The sequence below is a fragment of the Bubalus kerabau genome, chromosome 15 (genome assembly GCF_029407905.1).
Source record: "Bubalus kerabau isolate K-KA32 ecotype Philippines breed swamp buffalo chromosome 15, PCC_UOA_SB_1v2, whole genome shotgun sequence".
Lineage (NCBI taxonomy): Eukaryota > Metazoa > Chordata > Mammalia > Artiodactyla > Bovidae > Bubalus > Bubalus kerabau.
Genome location: NC_073638.1, coordinates 76,946,160 through 76,967,410, shown reverse-complemented (window position 1 = coordinate 76,967,410; position 21,251 = coordinate 76,946,160). Strand labels below are relative to the sequence as shown.

The 21,251-nt window shown below is 45.0% G+C and overlaps 1 long non-coding RNA gene across 1 annotated transcript in view; it reads left to right on the top strand.

The window, feature by feature from the left end:
* Positions 1-3,432: 3,432 nt before the first annotated feature.
* The window catches only part of LOC129628404 (uncharacterized), a 44,258-nt gene continuing 26,439 nt past the window's right edge, over positions 3,433-21,251 (top strand). The window contains exon 1 of the long non-coding RNA XR_008702814.1: positions 3,433-3,549. This is a non-coding gene — a long non-coding RNA (uncharacterized LOC129628404). The remainder of the gene's footprint in view (positions 3,550-21,251) is intronic.

The window sequence follows — 21,251 nt, the reverse complement described above, 5'->3', positions numbered from 1 at the left end:
TCTATATCAGGACAGTGGCCGGGGAAGCTTCCAGGATGATGGGAATGGAAGCAAACCAGTGCAAACGGGCGGGGAAAAACAGGATTCCAGGAAGGGGGTCTTCGAGAAGATAAAATAGAAGGGGTGGTAACCTGATTGCTCAGTGTCTGAAAATGTTAAAAGTCTGCTAGAAGAAGGTGTAAGATAAGTTATTGTTAGATATCCAGAATACTGAGCACACGAGAAAGCGCTAGGGGCTTCCCTGGTGGCCCCATAGTTAAGAATCTGCCTGCCAATGCAGGTGACGCGGATTGGATCCCTGGTCTGCTAAGACCCTACATGCCTTGGAGCAACAGAGCCAGCCGGTGGACCACATCTATCGAGTCTTCACTGTAGAAACCATGAATCACAGCTGGAGAGTAGCCCATGCTCACAGCAACCAGAGAAAGCCCTCACATAGCAATGAAGACCCAGCGCAGCCACAGATAAATAAATAAGTAAATAAGATGTAAAAGAAGAGCTATTTACTAACTTAGAATGTGTTAGTTGCTTAGTTGTGTCCGACTCTTTGCAACCCCATGGACTGTAGCCTACCAGTCTCCTCTGTCCGTGGAATTTCCCAGGCAAGAATACTGGAGTGGGTTGCCATTTCCTTCTTCAGGGGATCTTCCTGACCCAGGGATCGAACCCAGGTCTTCTGCATTGCAAGTAAATGTTTTACCATTTGAGCCACCAGGGAAGACCAATTACTAACTAAGGGTAAACAAAAAGTTGTTCAAGAAAAGAAGCATATCTAGTTTGGGTGAATAAATATAATAAAATAAGCATTAGAAAAAGCAGAGACATTACTTTGCCAACAAAGTTCCATCTAGTCAAGGCTATGGTTTTTCCTGTGGTCATGTATGGATATGAGAATTGGACTATAAAGAAGGCTGAGCGCCAAAGAATTGATGCTTTTGAACTGTGGTGTTGGAGAAGACTCTTGAGAGTCGCTTGGACTGCAAGGAGATCAAACCAGTCCATTCTAAAGCAGATCAGTCCTGGGTGTTCATTGGAAGGACTGATGCTGAAGCTGAAACTCCAATACTTTGGCCACCTGATGCGAAGAGCTGACTCATTTGAAAAGCCCCTGTTGCTGGGAAAGATTGAGGGCAGGAGGAGAAGGGGATGACAGAGGATGAGATGATTGGATGGTATTACCAACTCGATGGACATGGATTTGGGTGGACTCTGGGAGTTGGTGATGGACGGGGAGGACTGGCGTGCTGCAGCTAATGGGGTCGCAAAGAGTCGGACACGACTGAGCGACTGAACTGAACTAAACTAGGTGTTAAGTTCAGCAAGAGTTAGAACTACACTGAGCAGAAGAGGGCAACAGGTAGTGCTTCAGAAGAACTAATTCCTCCCTCAGCATGCTAGATGCTCACCAGATGATGGATAAATGTGGCAGATCAGGACACAGCCTCTATACTTGTTCTTTAGACATATGAAGGTCAATACCAGAAGGAAATGTACTGAAGACTGATGGTGGTTACCTCTGGGTCGAAGATGAGCTGTTTTGCGTTAAAAGTTGTATTTAGGACAATTTTACTTGTTAAATCAGGAGCAGTCGTGACATTGAGAAAAATAAAGATGAAGTTTAAAAACTGTATCTCACATTGAGACAGTTCAGATTCACCCCTTCCCCCATACCCAGTGTGAATGGAATAAAATCATGGCCAGAGGTAAGACTTGGCTCCTGTCTACACTGCTCGCTAAGTGTGATTTGAGGAGCCCTGGCAAGGCTGTCCCACCCTCAAATCCCTATTGGTGATGGGTGTCCCACCATTCTGCAGTGACGGTGTGGAAAGAGAGTAATGGGCTGGAGTGAAAGGATTGTGGGTTCAAATTTAGTTTCTGCTGCATATTAGCAGAGTGGTGTCAGGAAAATAACTAATCTCAAACAACCCTGGGCACCCACCAGGGCTGTTGTCACATATTGGGGGGTGCATATCTCTGCGCTCGAGGAGTTGAGGGGTGGGGATGAGTTAGTTTACTCATGGATAAGACGGGAATTCATCTACTGTGGGTATGAGCCTGGCACTGAGCCTGCCCGCTGGGCAGAAGCTGCCGTGCTGGGGGCCATGGCTCTGGGTAGCCAGACCCGTGGAGCACACAACCACCCGTGGGATAAAGAGAGCCTGGGAGTGCACCGTCAGGGGGCAAAGGCCCCACCAAAGCGCTCGTGCTTGGGGAGGCGGTAGGGCGAAGCCCTGATGCCCCTTCCACCCAGCACTGGCCGAGCTCCATCATTCTGTTTTCCTTCTTAGGACTATCTTCAGAGAGCTGGGAGTTTAGGATGTTAGAGCCCTACAAAATATCTAGGTCAATCATTCCTATACTTTGGCAATTCATAAATCAGTAACATCCTCAAGCTGATGTGGTGGGTTCACAGAGAGTGAACTGCTTCCTATTTGCTAAATAAAGACATGAAAAAGATGGGAATTTCCTGGCAGTCCATTGGTTAGGACTCCATGCTTCTGCTGCAGGGGGACCAGGTTTGATCCCTGGTTGGGGAACTAAGATCCCAAAAAACACATTCCAAAAACTCAGCACCGCCCCCCACCAAAAAAAAGACATGAAAAAGAAACATTAGGGAGAAATCCCAGCTCCCATAGACCATTGTTTCACAAAAGAAGGATGGCTTACCATCAGAAAAGTAGGAGAGACGTTGTCCCTAAGTCGTGTCTGACTCTTTGCAACCCCATGGACTGCAGCACACCAGGCTTTCCTGTCCCTTACTATCTCCCAGAGTTGCTCAAACTCATGTCCATGAAGTCGTTGATGCCATCCAGCCATCTCATCCTCTGTTGCCCCCTATTCCTCCTGCCCTTAGTCTTTCCCAGCATCAGGGTCTTTTCCAATGAGTTGGCTCTTCACATCAGGTGGCCAAAGTATTGGAGCTTCAGCTTCAGCATCAGTCTTTCCAAAGAATATTCTGAACTGATTTCCTTTAGGATGGACTGGTTTAATCTCCTTGCTGTCCAAGGGACTCTCAAGAGTCTTCTCCAGCACCACAATTTGAAAGCATCAGTTCCTCCAAGCTCAGGCTTTCTTATGGTCCAGCTCTCACATCTGTACATGACTACTGGAAAAACCATAGCTTTGACTATATGGACTTTTGTCAGCACAGTGATGAATGAGGTTAACTTTTTGCGATGTGAAAGACCATCCTTTATCCTGAAATTATTTATATATATATATGAAAGACATAATCTCAGGATAAAGGATGGTCTTTCACATTGCAAGAAGTTAACGTCATTCATGAAAATCACACAACCCTGGCCTGAGGGCCTAACGAGAAGAAACCCTTCTTCTTGTTTCACTGCTGCCCTGTGAAACCTTGGGTGCGAACCAACAGTGAATGAAGACCAGCTTCAGGCGCCTTTGCACTCACCCACTCCTTCGTGTTGTAGGTGAGCAGATCAAAGGTCAAGGGTGAATCAAAGGTGGCGAGATGGCAGCAGAGCAAGACCGAGACTGGGCCGCCCGGCCCCTCCTCAGCTCCGGTCCATCCTGGCTGTGCCTCAGGTGAGCAGTCAAGGGTGAGCTCACGGGCTGACTCTCACCGCGATGAAAGGAGAGAGAAAATCTTGAGAATGACTTTCCACTGAGGCTAGCACCCTCTCTCACACCTTCCCGACGCCCCCAAACTGCCTTCAGGGTAACTCTGCACCCCCCATTGGGTCTCCTCCTTTGACCTCCTCCTCAGCCATTCCTCCCTAATCTCCTACCTGGGAGCCTTCCTTCTCTGTCCCTGGTAACCTCGGAGGCATTTAACACCAGTCTCTACCCTTGAACTTCCCCCTGGCATTTGGCACTGGTGTCTATTGGTTTCCCGCCTACTTCCTAAACAGCTCTTTTTCCTTCCTTCATTCCACTTCTGCCTTGCAAATGCAGGTTTTCCTTAGAGTTTATTCTTCATCCTCCAGCGATCTCACTCATCACCATTTAAATACTGGCGATTCCCCAGCTTTAACCCCCAGTGTCCTTCTCTCTTCCAAGCTCCAGACTCAGGTTGCTAATGGGTACGTTGACTACTCCAGTTGGACCTCCGGGAGGTAACAAGTTGCAAACAGGAAACTTTGTTTTTCCTTCTAGATCCTTCCTCCTTCCTTTCTCTCTGTCTTGCCTAATACCATCACCCTCCACTCTGCCTCCACTTGGGAGTGAAACTTGACACTTTTAATTTATCTATTTAAAATTTTTGGTCACACCCTGTGGTATTCGGGATGTTAGTTCCCCCACCAGGGATGGAACCCGCACCCCTGCATTGGAAAGCAGAGCCTTAACCACTGGACCACTGGCTTCTCTTCTGCCAGTTTCATTCCAGTCACAAATCCAACCCATCCTTTCTTAGAAATGTCTTCCTAACCTTAAACATCTTCTAAACCCACCCGGATGCCTATCTAAACCCATCACTGCTTGGCTGTGTCATTTCTTTTTTCCACTAATGCAGCATTTTCCTAGTTGATCTCCACTCTCACCTCTCCTCAGCCCGGTCTCTGTCATCTAGAATGCAGACCTGAGTGTGCTACTTTCTTTCTTAAACCTCTACTAGAATAAAAATAAAAATAGCAAGAAGAGCTTTTTAAAAGTATAATTCTCAGTGCTGATGAGGATGCTGTGAAACAGGCAATCTCATTTCTTGTTAATAGAAATGCATTTTGTCCAATCATTATGGAATGTGGTGTAAGGACACAGCATAAGAGCTTAAATCTATTCAGTCTTTGATCCAGTGATTCCATTTCTGAGAAGCTAAGGAAATAGCCCCATCTATGAAAAAGCTTCATGCACAAAGGTATTTATTATAGCATTATTTACATAAAGAAAAACTGGAAATAACCTAACTACAGTACAATAGAAGTAACCTATGATACTGGATGGCCTATAATACAGCCATTAAAAGTGACATTTACTCATATAAAAGTAAAACAAAATGTAAACTAAAATATTAGTAATGATTACTTCTAACTGGTGGGATTATGGATGATTTTAATTTTCTTCTTTATAATTTTCTATATTTTCCAAGGTTTCTGCCATAAATAACTATTCTAATTAGATAAAAATTTTATTTTTAAGTAACACTTAGAATAAGTGTATGGTCACTGACCAAAAAGAGCAGCATATCAAATTGTAAATAAAACGTATTCTTGATACAGACACGAATAAGAGCATAATGAAATACACCAAACATGCATCCTGATTGTTCTAGGTGACAGAACCATATGGGATTTTTGTTGTTGTAGATTTTGCCTTCCTGATTTTCCAATTATAGAGGGAAAAGAGTGAGTGTGTGTGTATACAGCTGCACACACACACAGTCTTAAGAAACTCGTCATTGCCCGCAGGATTTAACTCGCATCCCTTAGTGTGGCCTACATGCCACAGGGACACCAGATGACATTTTAAAAAATTGAGCTGCAGTTCACACCATTACATTATACACACACACATTACATTACATTGCATTGCTAGCCCATTACTAGGGCTTCCCAGGTGGCGCTAGTGATAAAGAACCTGCCTGCCAATGCAGGAGAGGTAAGCGAGCTGGGTTAAGATCCCCTGGCACAGGAAATAGCAACCTGCTCCAGTGTTCTTGCCTGGAAAATCCCATGGACAGAGGAGCCTGGTGGGCTACAGTCCGTGGGGTCACAAAGAGTCAGGCACGACTGAGCACGTGACACACACACACAATTCCACCCATAAAACCCGCCCTCTCCGTACGTACAACTCACTGGTTTTTCATACGTTCACAGACTTGTGCAACCGTCAGCACTAGCTAAGTCTGGAATATTTCATCGCCCTCCCCACCCCCCAGTTAGGAGTTACCAAGTAGGAGTTACTCCTCACTTTGCCCTTCTGCAGCCACTTTAAATCGCTAATCTATTACTTTCAGTTTCTAATACTTTATTCTGGGCATTTCATACAAATGGAACCATACGCTGTGTGGCCTTCTGTGTCTGATTCTTTCACTTAGCATAATATTTCAGGATTCACCTATGCTATGGCTTGTATCGGTCTTTCATATTTCTTATTCCCAAGTACTATCTATTGTATGGCTATACCACATTTTGTTTCTGTACTTATCGAATAATGGGCATTTGAGTTGTTTTCACTTTTTGGCTGTTGGGATTCATGCTGCTTTGAATATTCATTCAAATTTTTGTGTCTACATGATTTCAGTTCTCTTGGACATATATATAGGAATGGAATTACTGGGTCATATGATAACTCAATGTTTAACTTTTTTGAGGGACTATTTTCTAAAACACCTGCACCATTTTACATTCCTACCAGCAATGTATGACGGTTCTAATTTCTCCATGTCCTCACCAACACTTGTTAATGTCTGTTTTTTTTATTATAATAATCCTAGTGAGTATAAAATGCCCGTTTAAAAATGAGGTTATTTGTCTTCTCATGGTTGAGTTGTAAGTGTTCTTTGTATATTTTGGACACTGGTTCCTTATTAGAGGCACAATTTGAAAATACTTTTTCCCATTCTATGGGTAGTCTTTTTACTTTCTTGATGGTTTCCTTTGAAACATATAAGTTGAAATTTGATGAAGTTCAGCTTATCTATTTTTCTTTTGTTTTGTGCTTTATTTATTATTTAGAATTTCAGACTTCTTGGCCTAATCCAAGATCGTGAAGATTTACACTTAGGTTTTCGTCTTAGAGTTTCATAGTTTTAACACTTACCTTTATGTCTTTGATCCACTTTGAATTACTCTTTGTATGTGATGTGAGGTGAGAGTCCAACTTCAACTCTTTCCATATGGGTATTCAGTTGTCCCACCACCGTTTGTTAGAAAGACTATTCTTTTCTCAGTGAATTATTTTAGCACACTCACTTCAAACCAATTGACCCTAAATATAAGAGTCAGATGACATTTTTAGCTTCATCAGACTTCTCAGTTTACCAAGATTTTCTCATCCTTACCTTTGGAAAGGCTGGTCCTTTTCCTGACTTCCATTTGTCTTGGTTGCTGACCATCTTCATTCTCTAAATATCATCTGAATCCACAGCCTTCTCCTCTCCCCCCATGCAGTCAGATTCAGGGCTCTTGGAGCATTTTGCTCAGACCGTTATAGTTTTCTGGGCTTCCCTGGTAGCTCAGATGGTAAAGAATCTGCCCACAATGCAGGAGACCCAGGGTTTGATCCCTGGGTCAAGAAGATCCCTGGAGAAGATAATGGCAACCCACTCCAGTATTCTTGCCTGGGCATGGAATTTATCACTTTCTATCCATATTATATCAAAGTTACTTATTCACGAGTCTGCCTGGATATAGTTTAAACACATCCAAGAGCTGAAATCACATCTTCTTCTTTGAAGCACATAGCACAGCATTGGCACTTCTCAGGGATTTCTTAAATGTTAGTTGAGTCACGATTGACCGAAATTTCTGAAAATTAGGACCATACTGAAAACCATAATGGGAAGAGCAGGACAAATTATTGCGTCACAGCCTCCCATCCTGTCTCTTTTTCCGACTCCAGAGAATAGTATTTGTTCAAAAAGTCTTTATTGAGTACCTGTTACATGGGAGCCATCGAGCTAGAAGCTGCAGATAACATGGTGGACACAAACATGGAAATGTCCAGTGTAGTGGGTGAAATCGACATCAGTCAAATAATCATATCAACGTGAAAAATATGAACCTGTCATGACCATGTCTAGGGCTAACCCTACCTACCTCCTGTTTGTGTGTTTCTTGACTGTTTGGCCATCTGACTCGCTGACTTTCTCTGAGCCCCTCCTCCCGCCATTGTCGACGGTGGCTGTAAGAGCCACAGGATGATCATCTATCCCCTGCCTCTCATTTCCTGATGCCTCAATACCGTGATCCCTGTCCCCCAGTCCACCTCAACCACAGAGTCACACTCACACCTGGCTGCAGCTACACCACCTCTGGAGTTTCCATGCTAACCATCAGACCATCACCATGCATTGTCCCAGCTGAGTTTTCCTGACTCCCATTCCAACAATTCTCTGATCCTATTGAGAGCTTCAATTCCTTGATCACTGTATTCACCGTCCTTTACCAACCCTGACCCAGGCCTGCCCTTTCCTCCTCATCCAACCTGGACTCCGCAGCCTAGTATCAACAGTACGATTGTTCCATACCTCCCTTGCTCTGCTGTGTCCACCTGCCAAAACTCCCACCTTGGTTACACCCAACGGAGCACCTCCTTTGCACCTGCATCTGGGCACAGGAGCATGGCTTGAGAAAACACACACAACAGCCCGGGCAGGTTTTATTTTACATTTAAGTGCACAGATAAGTGGACTGCCTCAGCCCTGCCCAGAGACCCTGCTACAGCGTCCAGTCACCCTGCCAGTCTCCAAGACACTCTCTGTCCCTTCTCCTCTCTTCACCAGCTCTTCTGCCCTTTTCCTGTCTGGCTTTCAGCTGATGACCTCATCTTCCTGTTCACAGGGCAAACAGGGCATCAGAAGGCTCTTTCCCCACCACTAAGCTTCCTGACCTCCGTGTCCATATGTTTGCTCTGCCCTCTCTCTTGTTGCAAATTTCCAGTCATCCCTGTGCCCATGTCGTGCCACGCTCTCTGCCTAAGCCCTGGACTGCCTTCTTCCTCACCTACTCAAGCGTGTGTGTGTGTGTGTGTTTGTTGCTCAGTCGTGTCTGACTCTTTGCGACCCCACGGACTGTAGCCCTCCAGGCTTCTCTGTCCATCTCTGCCCTGGAATTCTCCAGGCAAGAATACTGGAGTGGGTTGCCATTCGCTTCTCCTAAGAAACTCCCCAGTCCAGGGATCGAACCCTGGTCTCCTGCATCGCAGGCAGATTCTTTACTGTTTGAGCTACAGGGAACCCTCACCCACTCAAGGACTGACTACAGTTATCTCCTCTTTCATGAATCGCCAGTGTGACTCTCTGTCTCTCCTGGAGCCTTCCTTTCAGCATACAGATAGGCTGTAGTACTCTCCATCTAATCACAAAAGAACAAACCAGAAACACCCTCCCTAGAGCTCATGTGCTCCCCTGACTCCTGCCCTATTTCTCTGCTCCTTGTTTTGAGCAAAATTCCTCAAAAGGCTCGTCTGCAAGTCCTCCAGCCTCACTGAGTACTTTCCCATTTTGCTGTTTCCACCCCAGCCGCACTGGCCGGCTGCTGTCCTTCAAACTCACCACATTCACCCCAGGGCCTTTGCCCTTGCTGTTCTTTCTGTCTGGAGTCGTCTTTCCACACGCCTCTGCATGATTTCCTCCCTCATTTCATTGAGGGCTCTCTTTAAATGTCATCTGCTCAAAAAGGCTTTCTCTGTGGCTCTCTCTCTTTTCTGGTTTAAGATATATTAGTTTATTTTGGGGCTGTGATGGGTCTTCACTGTTGCTCGGACTTTCTCTGGTTGCAGGAGCGGGGGCTCCCCTTCGTTGCCGTGCTTGGCCTTCTCGTGGCCGCGGGTTCTCTCTTGTTTCGGAGCATAGGCTCTAGGCGCTCGGGCTTCAGTGGTTGCAGCTCGCGGGCTCAGTAGTTGTGGCTCACAGACCCTAGAGCCCTGGTTCAGTAGTTGGGGTCACAGGCTTAGTAGCTCTGCCGCATGTGGGATCTTACTGGGTCAGGGATGGAGCCGGTGTTCTCTGCATTGCAAGGTGGATTCATAACCACTGGACCGCCTGGGAAGCTCACTTTTGTTTTTTTTTTTTAATATGTGTATATATGACTGCCTCAGGTCTTGGTTGTGGCCCTCGGGGTCTTTCTTTGAGGCATACGTACTCTCTAGTTGTGGGGAACTGGCTTGCTTGCTCTGAGGCATGTGAGATCTTAGTTCCCCAATGAGGGATTGAACCCACGTCCCCTGCATTGCAAGGCAGATTCATAACTACTGAACCATGAGGGAAGTCCCTCTCTACTGCTTTTACTGAAACCAATTACCCCATACCCCTGACACCACACCAATCCTTACCCAGCTTAATTTTCCTCTTAGCACTGATCACTGCATGTGTTTATTTGATTGTTGTCTCTTCTCCTGTTAGCATGGAAGCTCCCCAGGGCCTTCTTTTGTTCACCAGTATATTTCTAGCCTGCGGAGTACTGTCTGACCCACAGTCGACACTCAGGAAGTATGAATTAACGAACAGATGGATGGCTGTACACAATTCGATGAGATTGTAGGAGAGAAGGATTCACCCAGCTGGGAGAGGTGGCCAGTGCTTCCTCGAGGAAATGTGATTACAGTGTTGCTGGGACAAAAAGAGAGAGTTAACCAGGAGGGAGGGACAGAAGTTCTGGACAAAAGGAGTGTGCAAAGGTCCTGGGGCTGGGAGGAGTGTGGTCGATTCAAGGGGAGAGAAGGCCTGCGTGGGGGCCCAGGGAATGTGAGGGAGTGGGTGGATGGGCAGGACACCAGGCCACGCAGGGCCTGAGGGCTGCTGCACCGCTCTGGCTTCTGTCCTAAGAAGGGGGAGCGGGGAGGGGGGAGGCCTCGGATGAAAGGCACAATGTGATCAGATTTGCGTTTGAAAAGGTCCCCCCGAGTCACTTGTTATTGCTAATAGTGATGATAAGAAGATGATGATGCAACGCTTGCATCTGCATCGTGGAAGGTCTTTACAAAGCATTTCCACGTCCTCCACCCTGCCTTCAGCTCCTTGAACCCGTCAACGCAGCTCCCGGACTTGAGGATACAGTGTTCTCCTGTTACAGGGATCATGTTTTCTGAATCCCAAATCAGGGCACACGGTCTGATAAAGGGCTTTTTTTTTTTTTTTTAGAATCTATACAAAGCTATACATTCCAATCACATTTAACTACACTTTAAACAAACTGCCTCAATTCAGGAAAAATATGCCTGTTTCAGAAAGTTAGGGGGAAATGATTACTGTAAGTGAGAGCCCTCCTTTCCCCTGGCCCATCCTCACCAAAACATGCTCACACTTTGACTGTTTATTTGTTTTCGGCTGCAGCCTGTGGCATGTGGGATACTACCTCCCTGACCAGGGATGGAAAGTGTGCGCTCTGCACTGGAAGCACAGAGTCTTAGCTACTGGATCTCCAGGGAAGTCCTGCATGATCGCACTTTTAGAGCAACATGTATCCTTACACTGTGGGGCCATGAGTTCAGTACCTTATGACAATATTTCACGGTCAACCGAATTTATTCCCCCTCCTTCCCTCAGAAAGAGCAAGTGATCCTCTGAGTCCAGAGTCCTACTCTCATCTTAGGGATGGACAGGAAAGCAGAGAGAAGGATGAGGCTCGAGCTCTTGGGAGCGAAGGGATCAGGGAGTCGTTTCCTTCTGAGTAGATGTGGCTTCAGCGATGTATTCCAGGCTAGCATGTTACTGCCTGCTGGCGCTGTGGACTTGTAATGATGACGGAGCCGCTGAGTTTATGACGGGCAGACACAGCTCCGGGGAAGGCAGGAGTGGCCAGTGAGTAGGACCGGGGGCAGGCGAGGATGGCCAAAGATTACCTGTTTAATAGATACTAGAAAAACACGTGCCCATACATGCAAAAATACACATGAGGACACTAAAATCAAGTCCTTCTCTGAGTCTGGCTGGGAGATGGGCAAAGGGACTGAGTGTGCTCTTGTAAAGAGACCAGCCGGTCGGTCTGCGGAGGTTCTTTCAGAAGTCTCCTGGAGAAAAGCACGAAGGAAGCGTGACTTTCTGGGCGATGATTTTTGGAGACCAGTCAGAAAGGAGAAGGTGGAGCAAACTCTAGGGACCTGGGAATTTATGGCAATCAGCTGTCAGCACTGGGAACATCCATGAGTCACCTTCATTCCCTTTGGTATTAGTAATTGGCATCATTTGGCTGGGAAATGAAAGGCTGAGGCATGATTTTATAACTGCTTTTAAAAGTAAGGAGAAGTTTTTCCTCTGAAAGATGGTCATGAGGTGTTTTCAACCCTTAGAAGGAGGAAACAGCACATTCCCAAGCTGGGTGTAAGTTTCAAGAACTTTTCAGCGTAAATACACGAAGTGCCTGACCCCGGGGCTGGCTGTCTCTCAGTGATAACTCAGGAAGATCCCAGAGCGTCCTGAGCTCTGAGCAGAAGGCTTGGAGCTGGAGATCTCATGGGGGTGGTGTTGTCCTGCTCCTCAAGCCTCCTTCTCCGAGCGTGGGGGCAGTCATGGGCAGAGAGCCCCTAGCTCTCTGGAGGGATCCTCAGTGGTGAGCCCAGCCGTTTTCCAGGAAGGCCAATCTCCTGTCCTCCTGGGGGTGCAGTGGTTGAGTTCCCCATCTGGATTGTGAATACAAAAGTCCTGTGTCCTCTCTTGTGCCATTTGACTTGAGGAGAAGTATGAGAGAGGGGCCATGGCAACCCACTCCAGTATTCTTGCCTGGAGAATGCCAAGGACAGAGGAGCCTGGGGGCCCTACAGTCCATGGGGTCACAAAGAGTTGGACATGACTTAGTGACTAACACTTTCGCTTTTCACTTTATGACAGAGGGGTGTCAAAAGTGGGAAGAGATAGCAGCCTTTTTTAAAAAAAATGTATTTATTTATATTTGTTCATGGCTGTGCTGGGTCTTCGCTGATGTGCGTGGGCTTTCTCTAGTTGTGGAGCGTGGGGGCTCTCGTGGCGGTGGCTTCTCTTGCTGCGGAGCACAGGCTCTACAGTGTGGGCTTCATTAGTGGTGGTGCATGGAGTTAGTTGCCTTGTGGCGTGTGTAATCTTCACAGATCAGGGATCAAATCCATGTCCTCTGCATTGGCAGGCAGATTCTTAACCACTGGACCACCAGTGAAGCCCGAGACAGCAGTCTTAACTGATTGTTGTCACCGTATTTGACAGAAGCAGTGGCCACTTGAACCCACTGCTGGGGCCCCTCTAAGAGGAGCTCCTGAAGTTCCATTAGCTTCAGGGGATATCTGCCCTTGGTGCCCAACACTGTACATCTCACTGAATCATCACAATATTCCCATGAGACAAATATTGTTCTTACGCGATTTTTCAGAAGAGACAGACTTGGGGCAGTTAGGAACTTGTCACACAGCTAGAGTGTGGTGGTGCTGGGATTTGAAGCAGGTCAGCCTGACTCCAGAAGCACATCTCTACCCACTGCTCTGCTCTGCCTCCTCTTCCTCTCCAGGAGCTTCTAGTTGCTCAGAGAAAACAAACATGTGTAAGTAGTCCCCTCACTGCTTTCCAGTCTTGACTCAAATGTCACTTCATCTAAAAGAGGGGTTCACCAGGGGAGATAGGGAGCAACAAGTGTTCCAGACAAAAGGAGTGTGCAAAGGTCCTGGGGCTGGAAGGAGTGTGGTGAATGGGACAAGCTGAGAGTGGCGAATGGGACAATTCCATGGGGCCCAGGGAATGAGAGGAAGCCAGGGTGAGGTGGGAAGGTGCCAGGTCTTGGCATTCTTCTTGTTCCTTTTGTGCAGAATAGCTATACTCCAACCCTGATTTAATTTTCTTCATTGCATTTTTTTTTTTCTTTTTGGCTCACCAGAGAGCAGGATTTTAGCTCCCTGACCAGGGATTGAACCCAAGCCCCCTGCAGTGGAAGCATGGAGTCCTAACCACTGGACCGCCGGGGAATTTCCCCCATTGCACTTTTGAGCAACAGATATACTCTATTTTCTGTCCCCCTGACTTCTTCTAGAATGTGAGCTTTACGAAGGCAGGGACCACATTTGTCTTGTTTATTTCCATGTGTCCAGTGCCTAAGACACTGTCTGGCAATGTACAAGTGTTTGATATATTTATTGAATTAACCAATTGGGTAAATAGCTACAGTACTAGCCTGTTTTTGGTAAATGCCTGAAGAATTGACAGCAGTCAGGTGTTGCAGCAGTTAGAAGACTTAAAACCTTTCAAACCAGGGGATTATCAGAGAGGGTTTCCAAAAGGAGGTCGGCCTGTGAAGGATGGCTAAGCTAATATATATATTTAGGAGCCGATGGTGGGGGAAGGGATAGGATGGTAGCGGTCCAGCAAACTGCTTGGCAAGCCTCCCAGCCTCCACCGGCCTCCTTGGATGTGGGCCTCTGTGCTATATTCACACATCATCTAAGTGGGTTGTGAAACACAGACACCAGCTAGCAAGGGATGCTATCGTTTCTCCTTCCTTGGAGATCTTTAAAAATAGGAATAAGAGATCAACTGTCCTAAATTCTTTAGGAAGGGAAGCACCGACAGGGTTGGCGCCTACAGTGTATCAGGCAGTTTAACTCTGTCATCTGATACAAGCCTCTCAGGAACCTGTGAGGTGGGCACTGCTATTTTTATCCGCATTTTACAGATGAGGAAACTGAGGCTCAGGGAAGGGAAGTCCAAGGTCACACACCTGGTACAAGATGCATCTCCCTGACTGCAGAGGCTGTGGTCTTCCCACCACCCTTTGGCTCTCTGTCCCTCTCTCTTCTAGTCTGTCTTTCCCGGGCTTATGAAAAGCGCGTGGTGCTTCTTAAGGTTGACTTGTCTGAATGGTGATGGCAAAAGTGACCTCGTCACATGACTGAAGGCTGTGGATTTGCCGGCAGCATTCCTTTGAGACAGGAGCTTGGACCAGACAACCCATTCATGTCTCCCCTGCAGTGTTCTTCTCATTGCAAAGAGCGCTGTGAGTAGCAGTAACAGGTGGTTAATTTAGGGGAATATGCATTAATCGCTGAATTAAACACTGGGTTCCCCACGTGGAGGTGTGGTTACATTAGTGCAGCAGTGCACTGCCACACCCTGTGGGTGGAGACACGGAAGTAAGTGTGGAAGAGTTTAACAGGGAAGGCGCAGATGGCAGAGACTTGGAAGACACATGAACTTGACCCCTTGTGATGTCCTTTGAGAAGTGGCATGAGGCTTTGACATCAGATTGCCCGAGGCCAAATCCTTATGCTGCCATTTCCCAGCTGGGCTGTCTGGGGTGAGAGTCAGAAATATTTCTCTGATGGTCAGCATTCTTTAGTTGCGTAAACAGAAACCAACTGTGGCTGCCTTGAGGTGGGGAGGGTCACAGAATGGACTGAAAAGCCCCAGTCCCTGACCTCAGAAGGGGCCAAAGGCTGTCCTCTTCAGAGTGTTCACCAGTGCTGGCCTCAGCCTTATTCCATGCAGGCCAGGGGTTACAGGGGAGCCCTGCGTCCTGGACTTCTGGGCAGGAGCGCAGGGTTCTTTGGCCGTCAGTTTCATCAGTGAGGGAGGGGAGTTCCCGGAAGCAGAGTTGGATAGTCGCTTCTGCCTCTGAGCCTCAGTTTCAGTTCAGTCATTATGTTCGACTCTGCGACCCCATGGACTGCAGCACAACAGGCTTCCCTGTCCATTACCAGTTCCTGGAGCTTGCTCAGACTCATGTCCATCGAGCCGGTGATGCCATCCAGCCATCTCATTTTCTGTCGTCCCCTTCTCCTCCTGCCTTCAATCTTTCCCAGCATCAGGATCTTTTCCAATGAGTCAGTGCTTCGCATCAGGTGGCCAGAGTATTGGAGCTTCAGCTTCCCCATCAGTCCTTCCCCAGTCAGTCCTAAAGGACTGATTTCCTTTAGGATTGACTGATTTGAGTTTCAGTTTATTCATCTGAAAAATGGGGACAGTGATACCTGCCTGGCAGAAGTTTATTTAGTGTAGGATTCAAGTTAATATAACTGAACTGGCTTGCACAAAACACTTCCCATAAACAGTAGTTATTGTTATAATATAGTCAAATCTTCATTATCTCTTTTGTAGATGGTCTGTGATAACTTATTTGTCAATTCCAAGGTGTGTCTTTTTTTTTAAAAAAAGGAACATATCCCTCCATAGCTAAAATAATATCACTATCATAATCAAGACAATGAACAATTCTTTCATATCATCTAACAAGTCAAATTTTTTTTTCCAGCACTTAAATCTAGCCCCCAAACTGCCTGTCCCATCATGGCCTTCTCTGCGGACTAACTGAGGATAGTCAGTTCAGTTGTGTCCGACTCTTTTCGACCCCATGGACTGCAGCATGCCAGGCTTCCCTGTCCATCACCAACTCCTGAAGTCTACTCAAACTCAAGTCCATTTAGTCAGTGATGCCATCCAACCATCTCATCCTCTGTCGTCCCCTTCTCCTCCTGCCTTCAATCTTTCCCAGCATCAGGGGCTTTTCAAATGAGTCAGTTCTTTGCATCAGGTGGCCAAAGTGTTGGAGTTTCAGCTTCAGCATCAGTCCTTCCAATGAATATTCAGGACTGATTTCCTTTAGGATGGACTGGTTGGATCTCTTTGCTGTCCAAGGGACTCTCAAGAGTCTTCTCCAACAGTGGAGGTTAAGCTTATTGTAATATTTGCTCAAGCCAAACAGAATTGGAAAGGTACATTTGTTGGAGGAAAAAAAAAAATCATGGTCTGTATTTCAAGACTAAATAGAGTTGATCTGGGATTTCCCTCTGTTTTGGTGTATTCAGGTCACCACTCCCCCTCATTAGTACCGGCTGTATTTAACACTGCCACAGTTAATGAAAGCTTTAGTAGTTAAACACGTACACGAAATCCCCTATTACTCCAGGGTGCATGTCACAGTCTTCCAGTGCAATTCAACAAACATTTATTGAGTGCCTACTATATGCAAGAGCTTTCTCATTATAACCACGCTTGTGGCGTTCTCGAGCCAAACTGAGGTTTTTTTTTTTCCTAGTAAATTGTATACATCAGAAGCCAGATTTGGCTGTCTAAAGTGGGAGAGAAGGAGCAGTCACATTACAGAATTACTTGTCTATGAATTTTAAGATCTACTAAAAGGAGCCCTCCTTGTTCCTTTGGGGACAAACATTTCATAATACAAAGGTTTAAAAAATCAACCAAGATTTATTATTATTATTTTTTAAAGTTTAGCCTGTTTGTTTCTTCTCACCCGGTAACAGTTTTTCTACCAAAGACAAGGGATTTGCAAGGAAGGGTCTTCTGCTAAACCTAGGAAGCTTTTGTGGTTTTGTTGAAGTCGGGAAAGATAGCAATTCCTAACCTGGAGTCTTCCCCAAAGACTGATATTTCCAGTTCCTTGAGCCAGAAATCTTTGCCTTCAAGACAGCAAAAGGAGAAAGAAAAGTTCTGAGCCAGGGTTAAAGAGGGACAGAATATAATGTTTTATAAGACCAGATGTGAGCAATGATCTGGGGAAATGGGCCCTCTTAGATGCTGCTGGCGGAGCATAAATAGATACAACCTTTCTGGAGGGCAATTTGGAAGTATTATCAAACGCCTTGAAAGTGATCGTACTCTTGGAATGGATCCCAAGGCAATAAATAGGACTACACACAAAGATTTATCCGTAGGAACAGTTGTTGCGCTATTGTTTATAATAGTGGAAAACTGGAAATAATCTAAATGTCCAGTCTTAGGGGACTGACTTAGGTTGGTTCAGTAACTTATAGGGCATCCTTCCATGATGGAATATTGTTCAGGCATTAGAAATAACGTTGCATCCTGGGATATACCATAATGAAAAATAATGTATGTGTATATATATATATATATATATGTATAACTGAGTCACTTTGTTGTAAAGCAGAAATTAACACAGCATTGTAAATCAACTATCAGTTCAGTTCAGTCGCTCAGTCGTGTCCGACTCTTCAATTAAAAAAAAAAGAAGACATAATGTAGAACTGGAGTTCTCAGGATCCATGGTTCAGGGAGTCTCTGAAATCATATGTAAAATTTTTTGTGTATGTGTGTTCAACTTTTGGGTGAAAGGGAGAATTCTTACAGATTCTTAAATAGGTACATGACTCAAGAGAGTAAAACAATTCACCATTGTAGCAAATATTTAAAACAGAAAGATGCTGACAACGTATTATTAAATGGATGAAGAATAGGTCAAAACCCAACATAGTACAATCTTATTTTTTAAAACATTTATCTTTAATATTTATTTATTTGGCTGCACTGGGTTTTAGCTGTGGCACACAGGATCTCTAGTTATGGTGTGAGGCTTAGTTCCCCCATGGCCTGTGGGATCTTAGTTCCCCAACCAGGGTCAAATGCATCCCCTACATTGCAAGGTGGATTCTTAACCACTGAACCACCAGAGAAGTCCCACAATCTTATTTTTGTAAAAAAATGAAAAAAAAAGTGTGGGTGTGTGTGTATAAGAGAAAGATTCAAATGTTATCTACTAAAATGATAATCATGGTTATCTCAGAATGGTAGGATTATAGTGATTTTTTTTTCTTTTTTCTTAGTCGTATTTTCTAAAGTTGTTACCATGAATATATATTACTACTGTATTTTTTAAAAGTACTTTTATAAAGACATAAAGGGATGGACCTTACAACTTACAACCACACTATCTGACTTACCAGCTGAGGGGTCTACAGTGAGCTTCTTAACTTCTCTAGGCCTCAATTTCTTCATTTTTAAAATGGGGATGATAATAGTCCATATTAATAGCTGTGAAACACTGGGGCCTGGCTTGAGGTAAGTGCTCAGCGAAGGTGGGTCATTGTTAACAAAACTTAAGTGAGGCATCGTGGGCTGAGCATGAGCTTTGGAGATGCATAGCCTTGGGTTTGAATCCAGCTTCATGACTCCTTAGCTAGTGATCACCTTCTATAAGCCGTACTCTTCCCATCTGTAAAATGGATACAATAGTATATACCTTGAAATCAGCTGGGCTGATTTCAGCACTAGAAAAATATATGCGCTTAATGTACAGTAGGGGTTAAAAAAATGATAAATACATTCCAACTAAACTAGAGTGTATCCTTTGGAAATTGACAATGTTTGGAGAACTAACCCTTTTGCTTTTTCCCCCACACCTTAGCATAAATGACTCCTCATTTACCTCAAGCTAAATGCACTTCAGTGAAGAGACTGGCTTAGCACAGGCTCCCAAAAATATAACATTCCACGTGTTTAGCTAATATTGCCACTGTGATTCCTAGTAAGTGTTACCTTTGGCATTATCATTTTTTTGAAGTCTGACAGTACTTTATTTTTCTTTCTTTTTTTTTAAACCAAAGGGTAGTTGTCTTACAATATTATATTAGTTTCAGGTATACAACATAGTGATTTGATATTTTTATAGATTCACACTATACAAAGTTATTACAATATTATTGACTATGCTTCCTGTGCTGTACATCACATCCCTGTTATTTATTTTGAAGTTATTGTTATGTACTGGTCCTGGGATGAATCATTCTTGTTTTTCTCTGTTCCTACTCCATTTATCTCCTATTTCTAGAACTAAGTTACTGACCACAGGAAAACATTGAGTTATTAGAGTTGACTAGAGCCTGGCTTCCCTGGTGGCTCAGTTCATAAAGAAATGGCCTGCAGTGCAGGATTCCTAGGTTCTATCCCTGGGTCGGGAAGATCTCCTGGAGAAGGGAATGACAACCTACTCCAGTATTCTTGCCTGGAAAATTCCATGGACAGAGAAACCTGGTGGGCTGTGGCAGTCCATGGGGTCACAAAGAATCGGACACGACTGAACGACTCACACAATAGCGTTTGGTCACCCTGTTCTTTCGATTTTCTTCTGTGTCCTAAACCCCACCCCATGAGTTATCTAGCTAAAATATTACCTTGCTGAAGACCGTAATCTCTTCCAAAATTTTCTGGGATTTTGGTATTTGCTAAACATCTAATGTGTGCTTGGCATTGTGTGCAGTTCAGTTCAGTTCAGTCGCTCAGTCGTGTCCAGCTCTTTGTGACTCCAAGGAGTGCAGCATGCCAGGCCTCCCTGTCCATCACCAACTCCTGGAGTTCATTCAAACTCATGTCCATTGAGTCGGTGATGCAATCCAACCGTCTCATCCTCAGTCGTCCCCTTCTCCTTCCACCTTCAATCTTTCCCAGCATCAGGGTCTTTTCCAGTGAGTCAGTTCTTCGCATTAAGTGGCCAAAGTATTGGAGCTTCAGCATCAGTCCTTCCAATGAATATTCAGGACTGATTTCCTTTAGGATGGACTGGTTGGATCTCCTTGCAGGCCAAGGGACTCTCAAGAGTCTTCTCCAACACCACAGTTCAAAAGCATCAATTCTTTGGTGCTCAGCTCTCTTGATAGTCCAACTCTTACATCCATACATGACTACTGGAAAAACCATAGCTTTGACTAGACTGACCTTTGTTGGCAAAGTAATGTCTCTGCTTTTTAATATGCTGTCTAGGTTGGTCATAACTTTCCTTCCAAGGAGCAAGCATCTTTTAATTTTATGGCTGCAGTCACCATCTGCAGTGATTTTGGAGCCCCCCCCCTCAAAAGTCTGTCACTGTTTCCATTGTTTCCCCATCTATTTGCCATGAAATGATGGGACCAGATGCCATGATCTTAGTTTTCTGAATGTGGAGTTTTAGGCCAGCATCTTCACTCTCCTGTTTAACTTTCATCAAGAGACTCTTTAGATCTTCTTTGCTTTCTGCCATAAGGGTGGTGTCATCTACATATTTGAGGTTATTGATATTTCTCCTTGCAATCTTGATTCCAGCTTGTGTTTCCAACAGCCCAGTGTTCCTCATGATGTACTCTGCATATAAGTTAAATAAGCAGGGTGACAATATACAGCCTTGATGGACTCCTTTCCTGATTTGGAACCAGTCTGTTGTTCCATGTCTAGTTCTAACTGTTGCTTCTTGACATGCATAGACATTTCTCAGGAGGCATGTCAGGTGGTCTGGTATTCCCATCTCTTTAAGAATTTTCCACAGTTTGTTGTGACCCACACAGTCAAAGGCTTTGGCATAGTCAATAAAGCAGAACTTTATTGACTATGAACTTTATTTATTTATTATTTATTTATTTCTGGAACTCTCTTGCTTTTTCAATGATCCAACAGATGTTGGCAATTTGATCTCTGGTTCCTCTGCCTTTTCTAAATCTAGCTTGAACATCTGGAAGTTCACGGTTCATGTACTGTTGAAGCCTGACCTGGAGAATTTTGAGCATTACTTTACTAGTATGTTAGATGAGTGCAATTGTGTGGCAGTTTGAGCCTTCTTTGGCATTGGTTTTCTTTGGGATTGGAATGAAAACTGACCTTTGCCAGTCCTGTGGCCACTGCTGAGTTTTCCAAATTTGCTCTCATATTGAGTGCAGCACTTTCACAGCATCATCTTTCAGGGTTTGAAATAGCTCCACTGTAATTCCTTCACCTCCACTAGCCTTGGTTGTAGTGATGATTCCTAAGGCCCACTTGACTTTGCATTCCAGGATGTCTGGTTCTAGGTGAGTGGTCACAGCATTGTGGTTGTCTGGGTCATGAAGATCTTTTTCATACAGTTCTGTGTATTCTTGCCACCTCTTCTTGATATCTTCTGCTTCTGTTAGGTCCG